Source organism: Rhineura floridana, chromosome 2 (assembly GCF_030035675.1).
Source record: "Rhineura floridana isolate rRhiFlo1 chromosome 2, rRhiFlo1.hap2, whole genome shotgun sequence".
Lineage (NCBI taxonomy): Eukaryota > Metazoa > Chordata > Lepidosauria > Squamata > Rhineuridae > Rhineura > Rhineura floridana.
In genome coordinates this window covers 165,564,599-165,592,229 of record NC_084481.1, presented here as the reverse complement: position 1 = coordinate 165,592,229, position 27,631 = coordinate 165,564,599, and the positions used below count along the sequence as shown (strand labels likewise).

The following is a 27,631-nucleotide window of genomic DNA, read 5'->3' as shown; positions in this document are numbered from 1 at the left end:
ACAGACTCATGAAAATATTGTTTCTGGTGGATTGGAACATTTTTCTCTTTTTGAGTAGCTGTAATTACAGAAACGTTCTGGGATTTCTTTATTTGAGGGAATGATTAAAAAATATGTCTGGGACTTGGGATGTAATAGGATGAGAAAGAATGACTACCTAACATACTACAGAGGATCTTTTTTAGGATGAAATGTGAAGGCTCCCTGGATTCTTTAGAGCATCCTTTGCCAATCAGGTGCACTCCAGGTGTTTTGGACTACAACTTCCAGCCAAGGGTATACAGGTATCCCTCTCTGTCATACCTCTGCTCAAAGCCATTACCTCCCAAGGCTGCTTCTCATTTTAAAAAAGGAGGAAGTCAAGGCTTTCTTACAAGTAGGTATGGGTAATGTGCAGTTTGCCACTTGCTCAGTGCAAGAAAATATTATTCTCTGTATGAGAACAAAGCAAAGAGAAAGAACAGTAATTTAAACTTCACTGAGGGGGCAGTGTGGATCTTGCTGAATTGAATGTGGGTGTAAATTAATGCTGTCTGGAAAAGGAGGCAAGAACACATCCTAAACAAATTCTGGATCAGAATGTGGAGCTACATATTTGTACTGTCTGGTACTAATACAGAGGTACATTTAAGAACTGGTCCACTGTTGACCCACAAGAGAATCCAAACATTACAGCAGGTTGGTTAAGTGTTTGCAGTATGGTGATGCATAATAGAATTGTGGTATTTGAGTAACACAGTGACAGGAATGATACAAATGTTTTAATTGTTCTGGCATCTTGATAGTGTCAGAAACCATGGGGCTTCTTTTGACCGATATTTCCCAAAGTTTACAAGGACAGCATGAACTGCACTCATTAGTCTTGCTATCTGCTTTCTTGGACTTGCAGATCTGAGATTGTTCAAGTAGCCTACTGCTCTGATTCTAAAATCATTCCACTTGTGCAACATGTGGGACTTCTACCTGTATTGTGGTCTGAACAAGTATAAAAATCTGTGTCTTACGTTGAGGAGGAAGTAAATAGAAAAAATTACCTGTATGGAGGTATACATTTCAAAGTCCAGCTCTGATTGTTACCGTTGCTTCTATGGAACATTATCTCATTTGAGTGTTAAACTTCCCATGTCACTAAAATTAAAATGGAAAGAACAAAAAGTAATGTTTTGGTGTAATATTTATTTAGTTCAATGTATATCCTGCTTCTCTGCTTCCAGGAGCTCTCACGATGGTTCACATAAAATACAGGTTAAACCATCCAGCAAAATACAAACCATTAAAAACAAGCCAAATATTAAAACCCGGTAATCAGCAGTATTAATAGTAACTGAAAGATGGATGAAAAAAAAATGCCTTGCAACAATCCTCTTTGATTTAGCCACCTGAGGTGCATGAAGTGGGCCTCTCCCAATGACCTAAGTGTGCAGGGAAGGGTCATATGGAGACAGGTGTTTTCCCTACATTCCATAGTTCCAAATATCTTATGGTTTTAAAGGCTGACTTTCAGTTGTGCACAGAAGCAGCCACACAGGTGTCAGCAGTAGAAACACCTATGGCCTGGGGAAGAAGCACTTTCCATTATCATTGTCCTGCTAGCCTTCATCAAGCTTCTCTGTCATTAGAGCGTCAGACTGTCCAGCTGCCCATGTGAGGAGATGCTCCATGCACCCAAGGACTAAAACATATGGTACTCCCTGACCCTGAAATACTAGATAGCACACACTGAAGGGAGGTCTATCCTTCTTTATGGTGTCCATGGAATCTTTGAAGTCCAGAAGTTGAAACATTCACACCAGTGGCAACAGGAACATCTAAGGCCAGGAGAGAGGATGTCTCCCCAGAGCCATCATAGGTCACCACTGTTTTGTAAAGTTATTGATAGATATCAGTTTTCACTTCTTGTCAGCCACCTTGGAGGCTTATTGTCATACAGAAATAAATTTACCTGGGAGACGATAAAGCTCTCTGCAGTGGTGTAAAATGTTCTCTGAGACAAACACCAGATAACCACTGAGCTGTCATGTTTAGAAACAGTTGGTTTCAGAATGTTTTTTTATAGGCAGGGCCTACATGCAGGAAGATAGGAAGCTGCCTCCTACTGGGTCAGGCCACCGGTCCATCTAGCTCAGTATTGTCTGTACTAACTGGCAGTGACTCTCCAGGGTTTCAGGCAGGGTCTCTCGCAGCCTTACCTGGAGATGTTGAGGCCTGAACTTGGCCTCCTTCTACATGCAAAGCAGATGCTCTAAAACTGAACTGCAGCCCTTCGCCCCGTGTGGCAGAATGCAAAGTAGAGTTATTAAGCAGACAGTGCCCAAATCTTAAGAATTATATATTGACTGAGCATTTTGCATACATATTATATCTGACATGTATAAAAGATACTCAAGCTGTTGCACTTGTTTCTTTTCCTAGGTGTTAACTAAGTAGGAGAAGTGTTAAAATCACTAAGTGTTATAAAAATAATAAAGAAAGAAACAGATTGATGATTTGGAGAGACTCTCAGTGGTCATCTTGTCCATTCCTGAAATACATATCTTAATATAACAAAAAACTGGAAGATTTCACAGCTATAATTTATACTTGCATCCTACTCCTTTGGGAAGCTCAGAACAGTTATACACATTACAGACATGGACCGCCAGCTCCCTATGCCTGCTCTCCTTCAGTTGCTTGCTGTTAATTGATGATAATGTGTAAAAAATATCTTGGGTAGAAAAGCTGAATAAGGCTGTGTTCTACCACCTTTCCTATGGAGGAACCTCTTTGGACATTCCAAACAAGCACAGCCAAGCAAAGGGGCTCAAGGCAAGTTAGATGTAAATCTGTGTAAGAAAGCTTCAATGCAATTTAAAAAGAAAAAAGCCACTTAAGAAAAGGAGAATTTAGATTAGAGAATCAGCCAAGTGAGAATGTGTTTAATTCTTTCCCCACCTGCTATTTATCTATTCTCTAAATAACACTCCCACACCCAGCTTTTGTCCCTGTGGGGTTCCTGCCCCATTTAGCCCTGCAAACATGTAGCTGGACTTCTATGGAGGGAGAAACTACTATACGCAATTTGGAGCAGACAAATGACAGCGGGAAAATATGGTTAAACTGCTCTTGTTCTATCTGCTTCTCCATTCTAATTTTTAAAAGAAAATGTTGTGAAGCTCATTTAATAAGCATTTCCTTACCATGTAGTTAGTTCCTCATCATTACAAAAGACAGTGCTGCCAGCTTTTGTCGATAATACATGAAGCCACTGAGCAGCTTATGTGGCCCTATGATTCAGGCACTGATCAGCTTAGCTTTAACCCAGTCAGGAGGATCATCTGCTTTCTAGGTTCCAGGTTTCGTGGCCATGTCATGAACAGCAATCTTAACTAATATGGTATATTCTAAGCCCATAAAGAATGAGGGAAAATTATTTTTGAATTAAGTTTGTATATAAGTTTTATGGACATTAAACAGCACAACTTGTTTTGGATGATGCTGCACTTTTAAGAGCATTGTGGATAACAGTATCATGGGAGTCACTTTCCAGTCATATGTTGTTGCTTACACAGAAGGGATCTGAAAGTCTAGTGACATGATTAGTTACTCAACATGTCTATTTTTGGGAGCTAATAAATTGGCAGGACATAATGACCTACCCCAAAGTCACTTTTTAATGCAGATATTTCAGTGACACTTGAATCAAGATCGGCCCAGCCTAAAGACTTTGGCAGCTGAAATGTCACTGTCACTCTTTTATGAGAACCCCTGAGGTTTAATTTTTTCCTACACACTTCAAGGTATTCCGGGATTCAACTTGAAAGACACTGATTTAAATCATAAGTTGTATCTATATTATCAGGACAGTGTTTCTTTACCTTTCAGAGTTTCACAGAAGAGAGCATTCTGTCAGATGTGTCTTCTCCTGTTATCATAGCATGGTGACTTGGAAAACCAAAGGGGGCAGCTAATACAAAAGTACAATAGGGTAGAGTAGTTAATTTATTTGAACTAACCAGACAATATTTTGCCTGCAGGGTTGTAGTATTGATAGAGTGCTGTTCAGTGATGGTGCTTTATGAAGAGGACCTGTCAAAAGCTAACCTGCACAAAAACTGTTAGGTGGAAAAGTCACCATGAGATGCCTTACATTTTCATGTAATTAACTTAAAATTGCGAAAGTGTGTCAGTGCAATCAGATCAGTAGTGGGTAGTTCCTGAAAATTGTTATAGAGGTCCATGGGCTTGTTTCCACAAAACCACATTTATTGCATGGAAATAGAAGCCTAAAATTGTTGTGAGCACATCACATTTGTTATGCTTGGTGAATGTGGAGTGGCAGTCTCTTGCCACTAATGATTACTCTGCAATCCTGTGCATGCTTGTTTGGGACTATAGCCCACTTTACTCAGAATGGCTTAATTCTCAGTAAATATGCATAGGATTGGTTTGCAAATCTGCTATCACTTGTACTCACAACAAACCTTTGCTGAAACTGCATTTAACCATTCTGAGCTCTTGTTTCAAAATGTTTGAATAATTGTCATGTTTTCTTGTGTTGTGCTTTCTTGTGTTAAAAGCTGAACACCAATTTGTAAAAGAGCTTTCTGGGAAGCATTATCAATACACACACAAAAAAACATAAATCTCCATGACATTGATGTTCTTCTGGCCAGGGACTGCATGCGTTGCACTCTGCATAGCTGAGAGTGATAGCAAAAAACTGCAAAATGTTACAGGATCTCTTCCTTTCTTTAACCCTCCTCAAAAGGGTGATACTCTTGATTTGGTTTGCAAGGAAGGGGGAAAGATACATAATAACCTTTCTAGTATCCTACAAATTGTAGAGTTTCCTTGGTATTGCGTTTTTAAAGCATATGCTGCAGTGCCTCCCCTGAATTGCTGCAATCACAGTGATCAAAACAAACCTGAGTAGGCAGATGTCCCTTGGAGCATCAAACATCTAGCTTTTACTGCGCAGTCCCACTTATAGGCTCTGCAGTGCACCTGCACAGAACCATCTTTGGAAGCCTTCTAGAGGCCTATCATCTTACTGTTTGAGGTCGGGAAACTCTAGAACCTCTGTGCAGACGCAGAGCGTCTATCTGGGTCTGTGCAGAAACCACTGCATTTGACTGTCAGATATATGTAGCTGAATCCTGACAGTGGGAGATTCAGTGGGGGAGAAATTAAACATCACCATCATTGGGTGACCACTGTGTGGGTGGGTTCATAGAATAAACTGGACCTTCTGCCATATGCAAACTTGTGTTGTATGGAACCACTGATAAAATAAATATGCCTTTATCATAAGGAGAAAATACTTGTTCTTTATGTGTGTGGTGTTAGGAAGAGTGAGGCTTATGCCGTGGTTCTTCCAGGAAGCAGCCAGCTCTCTTAAGGGCGTGACTCTCTTGTTCATTTCAAATAGTGTATTTCACATTTCCACAGTGAAAAATGTGGAATCAGCTTACACACTCTGAAGATACAAACTTATGCCTGTTTACCTGGAATGAAGCCTCACTGAACTCTTACTTCTAAGCTGACATGTATAGGATTGTGCTGTAATGACAGAATCCTCAATAGTATCTGAAACATTGCTTTAAATAGAACGTGCATTAATTTGTCTCTGAAATCTCTTATCGGTACCACTTACTCCGTGATGTGAGAATGTTTTTGTTATCAAGGCTCCATTTATTGTTGCATTGAAAAAATTGGAAAAATAAAACCTAAGAGTAAATGTGAGTTTTTCCAGGAGAAAGAGCTTATAATACTTTTAAGGTTAACTTGGGAAGTGTGTTTGTGGTTTCTTGAGCCTTTTCTGTAGAGCCTGTTGACATATGTTCAGACTTCACTCTTTTTCATGAATGAGAGAGAGAGAGAGTGTGTGTATGTGTGTGTGTTTGCATACTGATAAAACAGCCGCTGGGAACACTCTTACAAGTAGTACTGTGAATTATGGTAGATCTGGAAATATATTTGTCAGTGTTGCTATTTTCTCCAAAGGCATGCTGTTCTTAAAATTCCGATGCCCTTTAAATTAACTGAGAAATACAAGACCCACAGCATGATTCTATTTGCTACTGAACATTTGTCCCCAGATGTGCTCAGGGCAGCAAACCCTTGGCATCCTTTCCAGGAACCCGGGGTTTTTCCATTGGTTTGGAATGTATGCCACTAGGCTGCGTTCATTTCTCTTAGAGGGAGGTTGTAAGCAGCAGCTCTAGAGTGTAGTCCATCATCAAAGACTTTTATATACAAATTCTTTACTCTGCAATCTGAAACTTGTGCAGTTTTATTTATTTTACTTTATTTTTAATTCTGAGGGCATGGATTGTATTAAGGAAGAGGTGTGCAAGTCTAAGAACTAGTGAACTCATGGAAAAAATTTTAAATACTACTGTTTGCTCCACTTCATGTGTGTTACAAGGAAACAGTGATGGGGTATAGCACACACTTTGCATGTATAATGCCTCATGTCATGTCCAGTCTCTGGTATTGCCTGTTAGAGGATCTCAAGATTACAGAACTGGGTAACTCCTCTGCCTGGAAAGTAACTAGATAGTACTGAGTTAAACAGACTAGGGAAAGGCTGGGGAACCCATTGCCCTTCAGATGATGTTAGGACTACAACTTCCACTATCCCTGGCCATTGGCCATGTTGGTTGGGCTGATGGGAGTTGGATTCCAACAACATCCGGAGGGCCACAGGTTCTCCATCCCTGAAATACGCTGACTTCAATCTTGTGTGCTTTGCTCTTTTTTTTTTCTGTTTTACTTGAATACGTGCAGTCCACTGAGGTGTTTTAAATTTACTTTGCAAGGGTGCAAAACCAGTTTTTTAAACAATCCTGGCATAAGTAATCTATGTTAAGCAACCTTGAGTATGCGTTTGTGCTAAATGACTTTTAGAGGGACTTTGAGGGTGCTGCACAGAAATAACAAAGAGTCTTGTGGCATCTTAAAGAGACAAGGCTTTTTGGTGGTTTTCCTGCATCTTTGGAACTCTCTTCCCATGTATAGCCCATCATTGGTGGTCATAAAGAGAAGCTTAAAAGACATTTAAAAAAATTAAAGTCTGCATTTGATTAATTTAATGTGCTAAGCTTTGAAACTTTATTGCTACTGCTTATAACTTAGTGAGATGTTTTATTGTTGCTGTGTTTTGTGTTTTAAAATTCTTGTAAACCACCTTATGATGGCAGTACTAGTCATTTATTTATTTGAGTAATTTCTAACAAATTTCTTATGGCATAAGGCCAATAGAGGCCACTTCATCAGGCACATGAAGGGTTATCCTCAGTTGCCAGGTTTATATATACATGAGTATAGAAAAAGAAATGACCAAAGAATGCAAAAAGTACTGTCTGAGTAAATTCAATTGAAGCTTAAGCAATAAAAAGTGTTTTTCTACATCCAGTCAAAATTCTTTGCAAGATTCCTACAAATCAGCAGGGACTATGCAATCTGCCAGAAGTTGGTCAGTGATCCACAGGTGGGTTGTGGTCTACCTTTTCACTATCCCAGAGATAGACCATTGTTCTGCCTCCACTGTTGAAGGAAATATGCCTCTGAATACCAGCTGCTGGGAATTGCAGGTGGGGCTCTTGCAGGCTTCCTATGGGCATCTGATTGGCCACTGTGAGAACAGAGTGCTGGACTAGATGGGCCTTTGGCCTGATCCAGCATGTCCTTCTTTTGTTCTGTCAACTCGTTATATATTTCACTATGGTAAATTTGCACTCAAAGCCTCCCTAAATTCCAAAGCCTCTACTTTGCACAATTTTGTACTCAAAGTCTCCCTAAACTTGTTGCTTTGCACAATTGATTGCAGCTGCATAGTTTGAATTTTGCAGTGTGTAAAGATTTCCAAATCTCTTGACTACAAGCATCTGACTAACAAGTGTTGGACTTTCACATGTAGCTCTCCCCAGCAAGAGGAATGTGGTGAATGCCGCTGCAAGATGGTACATGACGGAGCTCCTGCTTAGTTGTTATGAGACTGCTTTCTTTCTCTTTCTTTTTCTTTCTTTCTAATTTTCAGTTGCAGGGACCAGCACACAACTAGAGTATTGATTCCTTCCTGTTCTGCCACAGCACAATTTCTTCCTTTTGCACTAATTTGCAACGCACGTTTCTTTCATGCTGTATTAATAGTAACAAAAAGGCATGGATCTCTAGTGTGCTGTGCAAGATGCAAATACAAACTGAAGTTGGAGAGGGGTAAATGCTGATTACTTAGTGGGAGGTGGCAAGAGAAAGAGGCCTTACAGTTACAAAACTCAAAGCGCTCTAACGGAGTGATTTGTATCAATAGCCGTCTTTCATATACATAAAAGAGCTAGAGCTGTTGCACAAGAACAAGCGATGAGTCATGTGGCAAAGCAGCTCGGAGGTCTCCTGATACAGTACTCGAATCCGACGCTGTCGCCTATCCTGCTTCCTATGTTTTTGTAACAATTCCCCTCCCTTCTTCCCGCTTCCAATTTTCCCCCTAAGCCGGTGTATAAACAAACAAACACCACCACCACCAGTAAATGTCGTGGCACTTCAGAGACTAGCTGGTTCAATAAGGCAGGCGTGCAAACCGGTGAGGACATCGCTGTGCAAGACTGACAGCCCAATCCTATACATATTTAATTGGGATCGGAAGTAAGCCGTACTGCATCCCATGCAATGCCTAAGGCAATCCTACCCAGACTTATTTGGGAATAAGCCCTGGTGGAAGGAAATGGCACGTACTGGTCTAGAATCGGCCTGCGCCCCTTCAATATGCAGCCGAGGAATTTGTGCTTCTAATCAAATATGTGACCATTGACCACTTTCCCCCTCGCCCATCCCATTTCCTGCCCCTAAAGATGGGTTCTCAACGCTTTCATTAGGGCTTTTGCTTTGGGTTGGTTTTTTGCCTAACGCGTCCGGTGCAGAAGCGCGATTGACTGGCGAAGCCTATAAAAGCAAGAAGTGACCAAAGTAAAAGTCCCTTCAAGCGGGGAAAAGTCAGCACCGTTCCTGGCAAAACAGGATTTCCAGTAACGTGATCAGGCTCTTCCCCCCGACCTTGTGGCTCTATCGAGACGCTAATGCATGCCAGAGCAACTGGATCTTCCTGCCAACCAAACATTTGGACGGACGGACACACGCTGTCGTACTCATAGACACACGAGAGTGTTCAGTTACAGGATGGTTATATTAAAAAAAAAAAAACTTTATTCGCCTTATATGGCAACAGGAAATGGGCGTGACTTAGGTTTGCTGCAGGGTGGGGGAGCCTGAGCAGGAGGCAGTTGTGCTGATGAAGTGGAAGAGCTGGTTGTACTTCTATTGCAGGGCATAAGTGTTTTGCAGGAGGCTGCTCCTAGTTTCCTTTCCTGGGAGTTGTGCAATCTTTGTTCTCTGTGTTCTCTGAAGAAGGGAAGGGAAGGGGGGGGAGCCAGTTTTCGCCGCCGCCGCCGCCGCGCTGCAGTTGCTGTCGCCTTCGCAAGCTAAGGTTCTTCTCTTCCCGCCTCCCCCCCTCTCTTCTGTTCCCCAAGCTGTGATCTCAAATCTGTGACTCAGAGACTTGCAATCCTGACACTGCAACGTGCGGTTGGCGGCGGAGAGGGAGAATGAACCGGGGCTCTCGACGTCCGAGCCAGGTACGCTGCAGGACTGTGTGCGCAGAAGGAGCGCTGAGCGGGCTGACAACCGCACGGGATATCCGCGATTGTAGGGGAAACTTCCTGCTTTCTTTCCGGGGAGCCTTTGGCGAGGAAGGTCGGTTCCTTAGTCGTTGTTGCTGTTTGGATTGGGACTTAACTGTAAGCAGAGCGATGGTAACTAACCGGGCTTCTATTTGGCGCATGAAAGCAAGGAGGTAAGTTTGAAACCGAGACAACGCCTGCAAGGTCCGGAGGGCCTCTGGTTTTCTTCTTTTTGCGTGCAGCGTCGGGTTCCTGCTCGAAACCAGAAGAAACCGCAGTGTGTGGAGAGAGAGTGTGCTTGCAGCCCTGAAAGATTTTGCAAGGAGAGGATGGAAGAATTGGGGAAGGAGGAGGCGGTCGAGGGTTTTGGGAGGGGGTGACTTTTTGTTGTTGTTGCCTTTCCTGTTCCTTCAGAACCGTCTGCATAATGCGTGCCTTGCGTGGCTCTTGTTTGTGCAGCTACGCAGTTCGGCACAGCTAATGGGCGGCCGCGGAAAGGAGGTTTCCTCCCTTCAGCACCGGGAAATGAGACGCACGGAGTCTTTTAGTTTGTTTCTTTTTTAAATGCTTCACCCCCTTGCTTTAGGATGGGAAACACTTCCAAAGGGAGAAAAAGCCGAAAAAGATCATTTGGGTTGCCTTTTGGTCCTGGTCATTAGATTAGCATTATTTTCTAAAATACATCGCTATTTCAAAACGACTTTGCCTTCATGCAATCCCCCCCTTCCCCTCCCCTGCACATATAATTAATCCCGTGGTCCTGATTAATTCCCAAAGTGGAATTCAAACTATGCTTTCTATCTGAAGGTGGAAGACATGCAAGATTTCTCTCACGCACCCGTTTGCCTGCTTCTATTCCTGGTTACCAGAGTATTTTGATGAATTGCGAAGCTAACAGCCCCCACCCCACCCCCAAGATACACATACAGACCAAAATCTCGGAACTGTCAGGTAGTGCTTTTCCATCTTGCTAACAACAACATGCTCTTACCTCCCCCCCACCACCATGTACAGACAGACAGGAGCTTCAAGGCTTTATTTACTAATTCTGAGGGTTCAGGGTTTGTGTGCATCAAAGTTGTGTTTGTGTATGTAGTTCCTGTATTCCTGCTTCTAGATCTTAGATATTTTTTGCAGGAACGGGGATTGCCGAAAGGGATAAAAAACTGTCGTTTAGTACCTTCTTTCGGCCCCCCAGAAACATGTCACCAGCAGACCTGTAGAATGTATTCCTGTCTGTAGCTTTGCCTAAGTGTTCAGATTCTCCTGGTCATTTCATCAGGACATTTTAGGGAATGAGAAAAGGGACGTGAAAGGAATCAAGGTATGTTCAAGTGACTTTTGGATCCCAGAACTGTGATCTCATCTTGCTCCAGTGGCTGGTGGATTGCAGAAGTGGCAGTAATGTTGAAAGATATGTGTAATCACAGTCATGGTGACTTGCCAGGGCGTATGGCCATAGTTCTGGCAGGTGACATCATTGGAGCTGTTCTAGTTCCTGTAGAAATCAATGAGGACTTTGCTATTAACTGAATGTGAATACCGCCTTCAAGTCGATTCCTACTTATGGTGACCCTATGAATAGGGTTTTCATGAGGCTGAGAGGCAGTGACTGGCCCAAGGTCACCCAGTCAGCTTCATGGCTATGTGGGGATTCGAACAGGTCATAGTCCAACACCTTAACCACTACACCACACTAGAAGAGCATAATTGGTCCTTGTGCTTGGCGAGTGTTGCATCTTGGATTGTTTTGGCTCCGAGATGGACAACTTTCAACAAATGTATGTTTCTTGATGACATTCAAGTAAAGGATAACTTAATGTTTTTATTTTATAGAGAAGAGAATGTGTCTGCCTGGACAGGAGATGACTCTGTGCATTACTAACTTCTTGATAGACTTGGAATTAAATGCACTCTTTTTTGGGGGAAGGTCTGAGTTTCATGCAATTCCCAGTTCCTATGCAACATTCAATGTGTGCAGATGTGTAGGTAACGCTTGCTTCTGCCCAAGGCTGATGTTAGGAGTGTAGCATTTAATTTATTGTTTCTAGACAACTGTAAATATCAGGGTCTAGGCTGAAGGATACAGGAACTACACATACTTTCACTTTTTCTGGCTGTACTCCTTGTCAAAATTGCAGAGGATCCTTGACAGACAAGTTGCTGTGGAATCTTAAGGTTTCATTGAAGGTAGAAAGTTTGAAAAAATAAGAACACTAAAGAAATAAGGCAATACTCTCTTTATCTAGAACTAGAAGCACTGAGAAGCCAGTGATATGCCTGAAGAAAGGCCTTTAAGTGTGTCTAGGCTTCAGAGAGGTGCATGCAGTTCTTAAGAACTTGATGACCTCATTTGAATATTTTGGAGCAAGAAGATGATCTAATACAGAAATCTGTATCAAAGACACTGCACCTTCTACACTGATGGTCTCCAATCTAATATAATTCAGCCTTTGTCAACCTGGCACCCTCCAGATATTTTGGACTACAATTCCCATCAGTCCCAGCCAGCACGGAGTTGTCATCTGAAACATTTGGAGGGTGCTAGGTTGGCAAAGGCTGTGTTAATTAGTCCTGGGCAGAATAAAAGTTTGAACAAACAAAAGGCATTTACTTCTTACACACTTAGTGGCTTGTCACATTTTTTTGTACTGATCCTTTTATTAGACTTGTTGGGATTGAGGAAGAGGAATTCTATGCCTCAATAGGTGTGACTGAAGTGTCTCCTTAGTTTGTTCCTTTTCTTCAGAAACTCTGCAAACTACACAGGCTTGAGGCTTTGGCTTACTAAAGAATGAACTTGAGGACAGGCTGTGGGTGATGGTAAGAGGTCTGAATGGCAGAAGGAGTCAGCCATGTGGCACCAGTTGTGGGAACCTTGCTGCAGCATACAGGTCTCTGGATGCTGAGACATGAGGGTAACTTTTGATGGTGGATAGCAGGCAGGTAACATGAGTCTTGCATGTCTATAATTTGGAATTGGGGATGGATTTGGGTACAACAGCACTCTGACTCCCCCTGCCTTCCAGGATCCACATCAGTACATCGCCCTGATTTTTTTGATGGCTGAGGCTCTCTACCTGTGTCTAGTTTTAGGCCTGGTACTGCAGTATTCTCTAGCCTTGTCATCCCAGTATTCCTTTGTGTATTCTGTACATTGTTACCCAGAGGGTTGGGGGCCATGATTTGGGAAGCTGTTCCCTGCTGCAGTTTCATTCTGTTTGCATGCTTATTGTAGTGGAAGAATCAAGGCAATGTACACTGCCAAGAAAGAGAGACCAGTTTTTAATTGTGGATTTAAATAAAGCTTCTGATTTTGTAATTCATGCATTTCCTGTCCAAGAATGCATACTAATTGGGTATATCCCAAGTGTTTGCAACTCAGTAAAGAGTTTACGCTTCCTAGGAGCATAATCCAAAACCTTTGCTCATGCAATCCAGATGTCTTTCATGCTGCACAATTTTATCTGTTTAGAGATAAGGGGAAGGGGTAACTGTCAAATTAATGGATTTCTGTTCAGCTCTCAGTACACATGCAAGGATATTGAAAATATTGCTTATTTGAAGAGGTACCACAATCCAGTGCAGAGTTAGGTGTGCTGAATTGTGGGCAAAATTCCCAGAATGTTGCAAAGCAAGGCTGTTAATTATCAGACAAAACAATGTTTCTCTATATAAATGTCCACACTTGTTAGTAGTCTACTCTCTCTCTCTCTGCTGTAATCATTTATATAATGAGTTGTTACATCATACTTATAACTTTTAATTTGTTAGTCAAATATTTTTCTCCATGATTTTTTTCCACAGAAGAGCAAAATTTAAATCAATTTGTTTGATAAAGGATTGGGAGTTGCATTATGAGATGTAAGAATGAAATTTAACATTTTTGTTAAATTCAGATATTCTGTTTTTTTTAAATACATGAATTGTAACTGAAATTTTAAAACACTATTAAAATATCTAATGAGCGAGTGTTTTTTTTACTGAACAAAAAACTTTTTTTAATCCTTAGTGATTTTTTGGATATCCTGCAAAAGATCTCTGGGGTATAATCTGAGATGGTCAGGAATGCAGTGTCCCTGTTACTAGTTTGTCATGGGTGGGAATCCCTTCCTGGATAAGAATAATTTCAGCATGCCACAATTGTAGGGCATTTGTAGAACTGTGAATAAGATGCAGAGTTGGGAAGGTTACCTGTGGAACTGTGGCCTGGTTTGTTATTTAACCCAACTCATATCTGACACAGTTATACATATAAGGCTGTTGGGCTTGATCACGCAGGGGCTGTAATTAGTGCTGATGGTTAAATATAGATAATACTTGAATTTTTGTAAAAACAATTTCTGCATTCAAAGTAGGTGTTTGAATAAGAGTGCACTCATAGAGTTTCAAACTTAATTTTCAGATTTTTATTATGTTGATAGCTTGTGATTTCCAGTGCAAAACCATTCCCTCCGTGCTAATTCCTGGTCTAGCTGCCGTGAGGATGGACCTTGTGACAGTTGGTCACTTGCACGGAGCCAAAAAGAATGTAGAAGGACAGATCTATAGCATTGTGCAGTCATTTCATAGCCTGTCAAAACTGGTCATAAATACCTTAAGCAAAATGGGTAAAATTATATAAGCATCTATAAAGTAGAAGTTTCCCTTTGTCCCTTATCCTTCATACAGTCACTGTTCTTATATCCAATCTCTTCCACTGCTTTATTATATAACCTTGTGTGCATCCCACCAATACACATAGTTCCTCTTCTATGAGGACAAGGATAATCTTGTTTTGTCTAAGATACGTGGATAGTGAGGCATAAGTACTTAACGTTTGGATGTGGAGCCTTTGCAGCTGTCTCTTAATGTAACAATTTCCAGGGGTAACTGTTTTAGTCTGTTGCCTCAATAACAGGAGAGTTGTGGCACTTTAAAGACTAACAAATTTATTATGGCAGTGGTGAGGAACCTGTGGCTCATGGGCCTAATTCTGGCCACCTGGACTCCCCATTTGGCCCATGAGGCTATTTCGGCCAAGTCTTGCCCACCTGTGGTACATCTGATATTATGTATGACACCAGGTGTGGGGCAGGTAAAGATGGGGCTGTATCAAAAAGGGGGGTTGCAATTGCTGCTGATCAGCAGTGCCTGCAAACCCTCTTTGACTCAGTGGTTCACAAGATCTGACAATCAGCTGAATGTCAGTGCTTTGCAGACTGTGCTTTTAATTTGAAACTGAATGGGCAAAAATAGGTCACCTGGTGTCATGTCAGATGATTGACAGGTGGGCACCCTCACCCACATGTCAACATTGGCCTGTGGGAGGAAGGGAGCTAAGAATCGGCTTACCTTGTATCCCTACGTAAAGGCAGTTTTCATGGTGTAGTCTATCAGATGCATGAAGTGGTATCCCACGTTGGCAACTAAATATACACATATTTAGAGAGAGAGAAAACATAAGTGATGGGTTCAGAGGAAAATTAAATTAATACAATGTGTAACAATTACACTAAAACTTAAATATATGTAAAATAATATTCAGTTACCATTCACAAAGCAGTATATAAAATTGTTTGCACATTTCTTGCATTTCCCCTTACCTAATATACTTGCCAACTTAGAGTGATATCTGATGAAGCCGCTTCTAATCCATGGAAGTTTGTCATTTTAAAAAACCCAATAAATTTATTTAAGATGCCTTAACACTTTTTTTTAAAAGGTAGCATTTCACGTTTATAATCCAGCAAAAGCACTTTTAGGTACTACTTTTTTTCTGTGAGAGCTAATCTACGCTTCTCCCATTGAAATAGGTGGAACTTAAAAAGTGCTTAATTTGGGTGGATAATACCTTCTATATTAGTGTGTGTGTGTGAGTGAGTGAAGTGGTCAGTTCTTACGAGGGAAGAATTTTGCATTCTGCTAATGTATGTGGCCATAAATGCTTGGATACAAGAGAACTGACTGGGGTTGAATCCAAAGAAGTTGAGGTAATAGGAGAAGCTGCTGGAAGATGTTAACAGGCTGACTGTCAGCTCCTTCATTTGTGGGACATTTTTGTTCTTTTGTTGCTAAAATATATTTTATGGGACTACTCTTGATTCTGACAGCTATGGCTAGAAGCATTTTTTTCACCTTGATATGACATAACTGCATCTTTGTGGAACTTGCTCCATTGGCAATGTCATTGTATTCTATAGACTGAACTATTGATTAGATGTAATGCATCATATCTGGTTGTATGCTCTTCATGTCTGGGTTCTTTTGAAGATATCCAGTCTACAGTGTTTTTTAGACTTTGAAACATATGCACTTAAATATATTCACGTGTGAGATTTTTGCCTCCTCTTGAGTCTTCATGAGAATTTCAGTCATTGGTAACATTCTCGCTAATAGTCCCATACACAGTCACTCCTCGCATAAAGAGTGATGCTGTAGTTTTGTTTCAATTTGATGGTCACTCAAAAGCAAGGTTGGAAACTTTAAAAGCAAAAGGTTTTGGCTCCAGTAATAGCAGCCATTTCTTGTAGTGTTGAAACATCCCTTTCCTCTTCTTCTGCCTACCCCCTGCCTGACTGCATACAGCTTGTGGACAAAAGTAATTGTGCTGAAAATGTGTAACCTTTTGTCACTATGTGTGGAGTTTAAGGGACAGAAACTGACAATGCAGAACTTTTGGGTTGGTGTTTCAGAATATGGCTCAACAATGAGCTATAGGGTGGGAATGAGCCATCGGAAGTATTAAACTAGTCTTTGGGCCCAAGTGATGGTGCAAACCATGTCTTCTCTGTGGAAGTAGAACCTCTCTGCATATTGCAATAACTTCCAGACTTCCCATTATTTTGCCTCCTTTCAGTTTCAGGTCCCTTGCAAATAAATCGGTAGCCATGTATTTTAAAAATAACAGTTTTGCCTTTAGTGGCTGATGTATGCATGCGTATGTTTATAAGGTGCTTTGGGTAAATTGATCCTGAACTACTACTTTAATCTAATTAAAGTCACCAGATATTTTATCTTGCACCATTAAAAAAAACATTTTTAAAACTATGAATAACATGAGAAGTACTGGCTGATGATGGCAGTCCTATCTTGTGTCTTTCCAATTTTGTTTACTGAGCCATAGGAATTTGCCTGATACGGTATTGTCTATATGGACAGGCTATAACTCTCTAGAGTTTTCTTCTTTTCCATCCCTTCTTGGAAATGCCAGGGGTTGAACCCTGGACCTTTTGCATGCAAAGCATGTCCTCTACCAGCAACGCCACTGATCTAGCCTTCCCCAGGACACAAGATTTTGGCCTCCTTTTCACCTCTTGGTATGGCTTTGTTACTAGTTTGAGGGGCCCTGTGCCAGTAGTGAATCTGCTCAATCTTCATATTCTAATCTGCCATACAGCTTAAGTCTGTCTTGTTCCTCACCTTTGGCCCAGATACTGATTTGTACTGGAGTGGAAAGTCCATGAGGGAGCAAAGATTACCTTTGCCATGCAAATATTCTACTATGTTCCTGCACAGCCTGCATCCCCCCCCTTTGCAAAAACAAAGCCATTTTAAACCTGGGAGTTGTCTCTAGCTTCCATAGTTTAGCTTGTTTATGCCAGTTTATTTTGCTCCTAGTGCAAGCAGCCATAGTATTGTGTTGGGTATGGGAATATAAGTACAAGGAGAACTTCTGGCCAACTCCATGTCATTCTGACTCCAGGGGCGGCTGCAGTTCCTGCATGGCTGCTGTAAACAGAGCTTTCTGTTGGTAGCAACTACCTTCTTGGCAGTTCCAAAGAGAAAAGCCAAAAATAGCCTAGTTAACAGCTCTGTTAACTTGTTTCCAGAAGGAATAAATGTGTACTTTTATGTCAGAATTGTATAGATTACCTTTTCCAGATCCTACTTGCCTATACATCAGGCAGCTCAAATTACTAGTATTTCTCATAACAGTAAGTAATACTTGTGCTAAAGTGAGCCATGTCTCATTTGTCAGAGCGATTTCTGAAACATGAAGCAGTTAGACAAAACAAATGCTGCAAATCTAATTTTGCTGACATAAAATCTGCTTCCCCATTCTGTAGAAGGAAAGTCATCTCCTCACTGCACCCCATCCCATCTCAGGTGTCTGCAGTTCTCTTCTTCTGTTGCATGCTGCTTTGTTTCTTACACATGCCTCATAATGAAATCTCTTTGCAGCTGCTTATTTGAGAAGTCTCCCCCTCCCTTTCTACATCTCCAAAGTTTGCTTTGGTTTTTAAGTTCAGATTAATGGTTGGATACTTTCAGTTTTAATTTTATACCATGGTCATTCTCAAAATATTGTTCCAACCCCCAAAACAGCCCCTAGACTTTATGAGAAGTAGTTTGAGAATTCTGTTCCCCCTTAAAACTCTCCTCCCTTCCTGCAATGACACCTGTTCAGAAATCTGCAGGTTTTAAATTTTTTTGTAGGGATTACATTCAAGTGCAAGGTCTTCTGGGCTAGCCTATTGTGTAGAACACTGTCCACTTCAATTAATTAGTACTTCTTCTAGTAGAAACAAAGAAAGAGTCCCAAACCATGTTTTTTAAAAAACAACTGAAGATTGCACTAAGGTTTGCAAGCAGTTATTTCAATAAAAGAGGGAGGGAGGAGACCATAGGTTGCACTGACATTTCACCTTAAAAGCACAGAGCCCTTCTGTATAAGGTACTTGGCTGAAAGCCAGCCTCTGAGTCATTTTTGATGCTTTGTCCCTCAAATGCCACCCTAATATTTCTCCATTTCCAGTTGCTAGAGCATGTTAAAGGGGTTGAAAGGAATGACAATAGTGCCATTGAAGTGAATAATAAATAAAGGCAATAAAGTTTTTGTTAAGAGACCAGAGGAATAGTTGATGTGTGTGTTGAGGCTGGGGCTGGTAATACTTTTATTTTTTTAAAGCCGTAGCTGTTGTTCAAACAACTAAAGAGCAAACTGAATCCTGTTTTGTAATATTGGAATGCTTTCGTTCTCCCGGTCTTGCAAAAGCATGTATTTTGGCGGCAGCTGTAGAGTTGTGAGGTGAAGAATGAAAATAATAATAGTGACAGTAGCAGCCAAATTTTTCATGCTTGTAAAAATCAGTGTAGTTTAGTGACAAGAGTGTTTTGGAGCTTTTGAGATGGGAAAATCAGTTTAAAATTCCCACTCGGTTACTGGGTGGCTAAGATATCCACACTGAGGGGGGAAGAAGAGAGAGTATGTGTGAAAACTAAGGCCTGCTTAAGCATAGAAACGAGGGCAGCAAGCAAGGTGAGCATCCCTTATATTGGATGTGGAACATCCAGTCAGCAGCAATAATGAGAAGGCCTAGGGTTATCACCACAGGTGCTGTATCAGTCCTGTAATGAGGCTTGCTGGCTATTGTAGGCCTTCACAAATTCAAAATCCAAACATTTAGCAAACTTTCTGAAAGCAAGCAATGATTACCCTGCAATCCAACGAGTGTTCGACTTCAATTTCATTTCTGTTCATAATGCTGAGTCATGGTTGGCCAAGGTATGCACAGCTGCAACAGGTGGCACAAGCTATAAGGGTTTGTATCACTTCTGAATACGAACAAGAGCGCCGGTGGGTCTAGCTATAGTGTACCTGTTACTGATGCCTATCTGTACAGCATTGTGCTGTGGCCCCTGGCATAGTAGATTACAGGAAAAACTAGATCAGGGGTTGGAAGGGTTGCAGATTGCTTTAGTCCTTTACAATGGGCATGACTTGTGACACACTTTCCTATGTGCTAAGCGGGTACATTTCCCTTCCCCTTTTTAAATCTTAAAGACTTTCTAACTGTGCTACTGCTAATGGGAAAATAGAGAAGATGCTGCTCAGTATGGTAGAACTGCTTAACTGTTGACTTAAAAAAAAATCAACTTTTTCTTTCCTCCTTCATGATTAGACATTATTTCTTTTCCTTACTCTCATTCCTATCCCAATCTTGCTGTTTGGCTACCCTGTTGTCCATAAATGCAGGATATTTTCTTTGGAGATAGAATGCAGGTTTTCTTTCTCACTCAAACCACCAGTGTGTAGGAAGGCTATGCTGCTGTCATTTCCCACTTCAAGGAGTAGAGGGTGGTGAGTGGGAGGCAAAAGGCAGATTGCAGGCAGCCTGCAGGAATTTTAATCATGCTTACTATTCACAAGGCTGGAATTGGTTGAATTTCATCAATTGGATTGATGTGAGCATGTGGCCAGAGGCAGGCTTTGGAGACAAAAGATGATTTTGACCATGTTTTAGTTAATGTATATGTACGTGCACACATTTACCCTTAACTTGCTTCCCTGGCTCCCAGCAGTATCTGTCACTATGGATGGCAGTTTCATGATGTAGATGGAGCTCCACATGACAAGAATGGCAAACTGCTCGCAATCTGACCTTTTCCAGGACTATTTTGTTAGTGCCATGTATCAAATCTTGATCACGCAGATAGCTTCTGATGAATAGATAGCTTTTCTGCTGCAAAAATTAGTAATGTTTGGGACAATAATGAAGCAGAAGGTAAAACCTACAGTAAGATTCAGTCATATTATGAACTTGACTTTGCTTCTTTTCCTATCATGCAGCTCATAAGTTCAGATAGATGTCCTCTATGTGGTGCTGCCCTTAGAAACGCTTCCATAGTAAAAAAAAAAAGAGAGAGAGAGAGAGCTTGTGGGGTGGCACCATTAAAATGTCCTTGTTTTCTGTCCCAGTTCTTCAGATTCTTGATTTGTCTTTCAGTTCTTCAAATTCTGTCTTTAGTTAAGAAGTGAGGCCACAATATTCTCCTTAAACTATATTTGTCCTGTGTTACCTTGAATGATTATGTCACATTATGGCTCTACATTTTTCAACATTTGTGATTGTTGCTTGGTCAGGCAGAAAACAAAATGATCTAGGTTAAAAAAAAAGTGGGGGGGATGAATCCCTTATTTTCCAAGGCTTGGGTGGTACCTTTAGGCTAATATGAAAATTGGGTCCACATAACCAACTCCTACACTGTATATTAAATAAGGACAATTTAAGGAAAAAACAGACCCAGAAACCCACAGTAAGAGAAGTATTAGTGTTTTTGTGTGCGTATACATTTATTTAACAAAATTTATATACTGCTTGATTGTAGAAACCTCTAATTGGTTTACAAAAACAAATTATATGGATAAAGAGCTGCACAAAATGATGAATGCATGTTTATTTTTTCAGTTTTTTTTTTAAAAAATCTTAGATTTATATTCAACTTCCTTCCATCGTGGAACCCAAGGCTGAGTACATCTGGTTCCCAAGCAGTAAATCACCAGGCACTGACCAGACCTGCTTAGCTTCAGCTGAGTGGTGGCCTCATGTGCCTTCAGACGATAGAGGTTTTTCACAATCAAATTGTATATAAATTTTGTTGAATTAACTTAAATAACATATCCTGGGACCTATATGATGGAGGTGAATAAAGAGAAGTTTTTCTCTCATTCTGTTAGGACCCAGGGTCACCCAATGAAGCTGAATAATGGAAGGTTCAAGACAAACATAGAAGAAGAAATAATTCTTCACACAGTGCTTTGTTCAACTGTGGAATTTACTGCCACATGGTGTAGTGATGGTCACCAGCTTAGATGGCTTTAATAGAGGATTAGAACAATTTATGGGGGATAAAACTAGCAATGGCTGCTAGTCATGATGCCTGTATACTACCTCCTGGATCAGAGGCACTATGCCTTTAAATACTAGTTGCTGGAAAGTAACAGTAGGAGAGCACTATTTGCCTCTTGTGGACTTCCCATAGGCATCTGGTTGGCCGAGGATGTTGAGCTAGATAGGTTTGGGGTCTGATCTAGCAGTGCTGCACTTACATTCTTATTTCTTGGAATGGCTGATGAAGCAAATTGCTCAGGTTAAAGCAGTGCAGGCATTTTTACTAAATCCTGATGCTGATTATTAAAAAAAGAAAAGAAACCGAAGGTGAAACTAACAGGTGCATGTGAATTTTATTACAGTCTTGTAAGTGTCACAAAGGTTTCTGGCTCAGGGATACTTTTTATTAGCCTTCCTAACCACATACACTGTTTAGAGCACTGAGGTGCCCTGGGAAAAAACCTCTTTTCTAGCTTCTGAATGCTGCCTGGGAGTGACCAAGTGAGTGGCTATTTACACACTTGATTGATTTAACATGGTAATACTATTTCAGATGCTACCAGTGTCTTGGGGGGTGGTCTTTATTTTATTATTTATTTATTAAATTTATATTCCAGCCTTCCTCCCAGAAGGAGCCCAGGGCGGGGAAACTAATATATTATTCCATGTTGTTATTGGAGAGGGAGTTTTATTAAGTGTTAAAATAAATTATGTAGCAGTGTATGTTCCTTACATTACATTCCTATGTATCTAGTCAGAAGTAAGTCCCATTCAATTCAGTGGGATTTACTCCAGGTAAATGAGTATAGGATTGCAGTCTTATTCTAGTTTACTGTGCATTGCTTTGGATAAAAATGTCTTAAAGGAAGAGCCGCTGTTACTTAGCACAGAAATCAGTTTGAGGGCTGCAATCCTGTGCAGTTTCCTGGGATTTAGCTCAACTGAACACTGTGGAAATATGCATAGGATTGCACTGTAAGGGTCTGGATAACTATGTGCCTGCTTGTGATTCCAGATATAAGTGGAATAGCAGATGAAATTGAGGAGAAGGCAGAACTGCATGAGGCTCTCAACAGATGGGTAGGCAAATGGGAGTTTAATGTTACTAGATATGAGGTCATGAACTTGGCTTTTGAAATAGAACATATACGCAGGCTAAATAGAAAATAATATTTGAAAGGAAGAGGAATTGAGCCACTGGTTCATTTTTCAGAACTATCTTTTAAAGATCTTTGAAGAAGTATTATACAAATACAAGGCATTTAATATGAAGGGAGTGCTGTTGAAATGGTAAGCCTTTTATAATGATTCTAAAATTAGACATTAGAAATCAGGCAAGCACTGTCCTTGGTAAATTTCAGATGCCAGATTAATATGGTTTTATTCTAGGAGGCCTTTGCACCATAAATGCTGTTCTAATGTTTTGTTCTTCAGTGACCCAGATATGGTGAAAAACGTGATATAATTTTTTAAAAAAATAACCAGGAGGACTACTTTATGTTATTTGTGTCATCCTTTCAACAAGTTGCCCAGGGTGGTATACAAATTAAACCACAACATTTGCAATAGAAATAATACTAGTATAATGAAACTTTACCAGCAGTAACAGCTGCAGGATAAAGCTATATAAAATAACATGTAAATAGCAGCAAGCCAGCAGGGAAAGTAAGTTACTTACAGAGAGGTTTTAATTTAAATGTTGGAAATGCAGGTGCCTGGTGGGCTTCTTTGGGAAGAAACTATTTCACAACACAGGGGAAGATGCTACTTCGTGCTTTAGTAGATGGGGCATATAGTAATGCCACTCCAGGTGACTGAGGTTACAAAGAAACGTGAGAGAAGGTGATTCTACAGGTATGTTGAAAGGTGATAGGTAGCCATAGCAGCTGTGCTAAGTCAGGAGCACTGTGTTCACTTCATTTGGTTCATGATCATAGTTGCTGAAGTTACTTAGTTTGTGCATAGGATTGCAGTGTTCCTTGTGACTAAGCCCCATTGAACTTTGTGGGAAAACATTTAATCTACATTTATCTCAGTAAATTCTTGCACCAACCCAGTAAGTCAGGTCAGGATTTTCCCAATATGACAGATTGCAGCTGAGTGCAGTGGCTTGCCTAATTCCACCCAGGACATGGCTGATGTGGAGGTGAACCAGCAGCTTCCTGACTTACAGCTCATTATTTTATTTAATACATTTTAATCCTGTTCTCACAATCAGGAAAGATGGCGTATTTATATTATTTTTTTTATAGGATGGCTTTCTGGGCAATGACCATCCAAGGTGGCTTGAAACAACAGAAATATCAACAATACAGCAATCATAAGACCAGCAACCCCCACCCTGCAAAGAACAGCTAGTAACAATACTCAGACAACCAGTTCAAACGCTTTCCACAGTAATGACAAACCACAATTCTGGCTGTTAAACCACAATCATGAATAAGCCGGTGGGAAGAGTGTATATGATTCCCTCCATTAATATTTTTACAGCAGCCTTAAGAGGTAGGTTAGGATAACAACTCTCCAGGGTCATCCAGTGAGCTTCGTGGCTTATTTGAACCCAGGTCGTTCCCGTTTAATCCAGCATTTGTATCCACTACACAGCACTTGCTGTCAGTAGGTATGCTACAGTAACTCACTAAACCTCTAAAATGTTTAGTGATTGTCGTCACGGTAGTAACCAAAAGTTGTTATTTAATTTTAATGCATTTTCTAAAAAAAAACATTATGGCAGGAACCCCTTGCTCTGTGCTCTTGAAGCTCGGATGTTAGCTTTTCATGGGCCAGGAAACTGTCTTGGAAAGATGCCACCATTTACTTGGCTTAAAAGTAAGGCAGAATAAAGTAAGTCAGAAATCTGTGATTAATATTTTGTAAAAATGTTATATTGGCACAAGGAGGGCAAAATAAATTGTTCTTTTCTGTATGGATTAGTTACACATGTTTCTTTTCAAATACCTGCTTTTGATGCACTTCTTAAGGGCTTGCACATCTCCGGGTGGATTTTTTTTGTTTGAACATCTGGCCCCCATGCCCAATTTGGAACACTATTACAAAAGCATCATTTTAAATGAGCAGATATGAGGGAAAAGTTGAGGTGTGGGAGATCCATGATTGAGTCTCTGAATGTTTTCTTTTTTCTCTTCAAGTAGAGGGGAGGTGACACAAAATTGGGTCAAGATCATGGTGTTGTGGGAGGAGGTTTAACTCTGTCAACAAAGCCATTTCCCTAGAATCCCTTTCCTCAATGCTGCAATTCAGTCCAGTTTGGTGCCCCCTCCTGTTTCTTTGACGAATCAAAGGGAATCACTGGGAGATCCAAATGACAGATATTATCTAGTTTGGTCCTGCACTGCTATCTTTCCTTGTCCTGCTAACAACCTTGTGAGGGAGGTAGATTAGGTGAACCTATTTTACAGCTGTGGAAACAAGAATGACTAGTTAAAGGCCACAAATAGTTTGCATGGCATGAATGAGTCACAGTGACCCCCGGGCTACCCCCTTCCCCTCTCCTGCTCCTGGGAGAAGGAAGAATTCAGAAGCTTATGCCTTTCCTTAACTGTAGTTTGTTGTGTTGTCTGGACTAAGGTATGATTGATTTCAGACAAGTGAACTTCAAACCATAGTTACTGAAGCTGGCTTGTTTAAACTAAGCATAATAAAGATTAACCACAGTTTCAGGTCTGGACAACATAGCAATATTTGGTTAATAAAAAGTGGAAGCTTCCAAATTCTTCCTTAACAATGTGGGGAAAGGAGCAAGGAGGTGGGGAGGAGTGCATAAGCCCAAGACTCACTGAAACCCATTCCTGGTTGTTCACATCATGCTAAACTGTGGTTTAGTGTGACATACAAATACGGCCACTGAGCACTCAGCAAGAACTGAACTTTGGTCAGTAAACTATCCTCTTAATCATATGGGCTCTATCTGTCCTTGATATTCAAAGGAAGCAATCACATTAACTTATGAGATGCTGCTGCTTGAAATTAATAAACTGACCTCTGTCGTTATTGCTGAACCGATATCTTTCAGCAACAAAACAAATGCTATTATTCCGACCACTTGAACGGAATAAGAGATTTTTCCTACCACCCACAGAATACATTTTTCCATCCCATTTCCTTAATTTTGTTTTTCTTTTATGATCGAAACTGTTTTGCTGGCTTGTGTACGAGTGCAGTTGTGTGCACATAAATGTACTGAAGTAAACCATCAACGCTGTTTTCTCCACCTACAGTGCGAACAAGATAATTTTTATGAAATGTACAGTACCTGGAGGAGAGAGAATTTCAGTAAGATGTCATCGCTGGCTGTCCTAAGCTTGCTTACTCTTTCAACATCAGGATGACACTTGTGTTTGTTTTTTTAAAAAATTGATAAAACTAAGTATAACGGTGGCAGTGATGACATCAGGAGTTATCCAGAGTTCAGAGAGGATAACTGAATCTGAGGTGGACCCAATGAGACTGACTTCCAGGAGAGTTGGCTGAACATTATAAAGATGATTTCAACAAGGTTCTGGTTTGGCCAAAACTCTTAATTCTTAGAAACTGAATTCTATAATGTAAAAAAACAAAGCTGTTTCTTGAGAGTGAGAAAGAAAACATGCAGCACCAGAATATGGGTGAGGAAAGAAAGATGAATTGATGGAGGACTCATGATTATGCCTTCTTCATTGACTGTATTGGGGAATTGGTTTGGCACTGTTCTGAGACATCAAACTCCCTTTGTTTTGTTTTGCAAGAAGATATTGCCAGTGTGTTACTTTGTATGCCAGGGATCAAATGTGGCAATATTTACTACTTTTAGTAAAAAAGAGAAAGCGAGAACTTTTTACAACCTCTTTCATGGGGTTTGTTTTAGGTCCAGTAAAAGAGGGATTGTTCTTTTGTGGTGCTTTCTCCTGCTAGAGTTTCATAAATATAAGTAGATTGTATATCAGTTGCATTTTTAAAGCAGAATTTTTCCATCTCTTGGGTCTCTCATTTCTCTCCTGGAGATATTTTTGTGCTATCTGGAGGGGAGTGGAAAAATGAGCTGAGAGCATTTTATCCTTGTTGAAGGAACGCCCTGGCTCTGTAATGCTGGATTGCAGGATTCGACTGCTGGCAGCTGGTGTGGAGAGGGAGGGAGGGGGAGAGAGAACAAGAAGCGTGAATGCATGAGGAAGTGAGTCAGTAAAATGGCAGGCCCATGATCCACGTGCAAGGAAGTAAAGTTCGCCCAGAAGGTAGAAGTTGCAGAAGCCCCCACAGTGCTTACCTACTCTTCTCTCCACTTTTCTACGATTATTTGTGTTCTCTTCTTCACATCTACACCTTTTTAACTGTCTTAAGTTTTGAGAAGATCCTGCTAACAGGAGTTTGAGACAGAAATGCACATTAATTTTTAAATATGTAGAAGTAAATGCATTGTTTGAAGTGCAGTGATTACACTCAAAGAGAGGCACTGGTGGAGTTGAATACAGGCTTGTATATAGCCACCCATCTAACAATCTCTCCCACCACCCTGGTTAAGCAGGCTGAGAAGGTTCAGTGTGGAGTTAGTGGTTCTTGCTTTCAATCGATGCACACAAATGGCTATGTAAGTGTGGCTAGGTGGACTCCTAAAAATATTTATACTACTAAGTTCTATGGATATATGTGCAAGTGTAGATGAACAAGTCAGACAGATTTGGGATCTACTGATCAGCAAATTATACAGTACAATAAACTATTCCATGAACTTCCATCAGATACTGACATTGCAGTTGTGTTCTTTCATTTGCATTCTTTCCCAGTTGTTTCCGGATCAGTCTGACTCTTCAGGATGTTGGAGGAACTGAGATAAACCATGTGTTACCCGGCCAGGTTCAAGGTTCTTGTATTTATGCCCTTAACAACTTGGGTCCAGGATATCTTAAGGACAGCGTGATCCTTTATATCCCAGTCCAATCACTGATATCTTTGAGGGAGGCTCTACTGGTGGTGCTCCATGGCTCAGATGCACAACTCGTAGCAACTAGAAGCCATTCATTCAGTGTAGTGAGCCAAAGCCTATGGAACTCCCTCCTAACTGAGATTAGGCAGGCAACCTCCTTATCTAACTTCAGGTGTATGACTAAAACTTTCTTGTTCCATCAGACATTTTAAGGTAATGTTTGGTTTTATTATTATTTCATTGTTCTATTGTTTTATGTGTGGCTTGTTTTTATGCACACCACTTAGAAATGGAAATTATTAAGCGGTATAAATGTTTTAAATAAATATTTAAACAAGGTAGGTGTAGAATTCTGAATCATTACAATGTTCTCAGATGGTTCCATAGGTAATGTTGAATTAAGATTTTCCAAGAGCTTTATCTGTCTCCTCTTTGTGTAACCAATTGCTTTATTTGCC

At 40.6% G+C, this 27,631-nt stretch overlaps 1 protein-coding gene across 3 annotated transcripts in view; it reads left to right on the top strand.

The window, feature by feature from the left end:
- MIDEAS (mitotic deacetylase associated SANT domain protein) overlaps positions 1-27,631 on the top strand; it is an 85,103-nt gene that overhangs the window by 11,226 nt on the left and 46,246 nt on the right. For 2 of the 3 annotated variants that reach the window (XM_061611262.1, XM_061611264.1), the window contains exon 1: positions 9,241-9,832. The exons of the other annotated variant lie outside the window; for it this stretch is intronic. The gene's annotated coding sequence lies outside the window, so the exon portion shown is untranslated. Of the gene's footprint in view, positions 1-9,240; positions 9,833-27,631 lie in introns of those variants that run through there. 3 annotated transcript variants of the gene reach the window in all.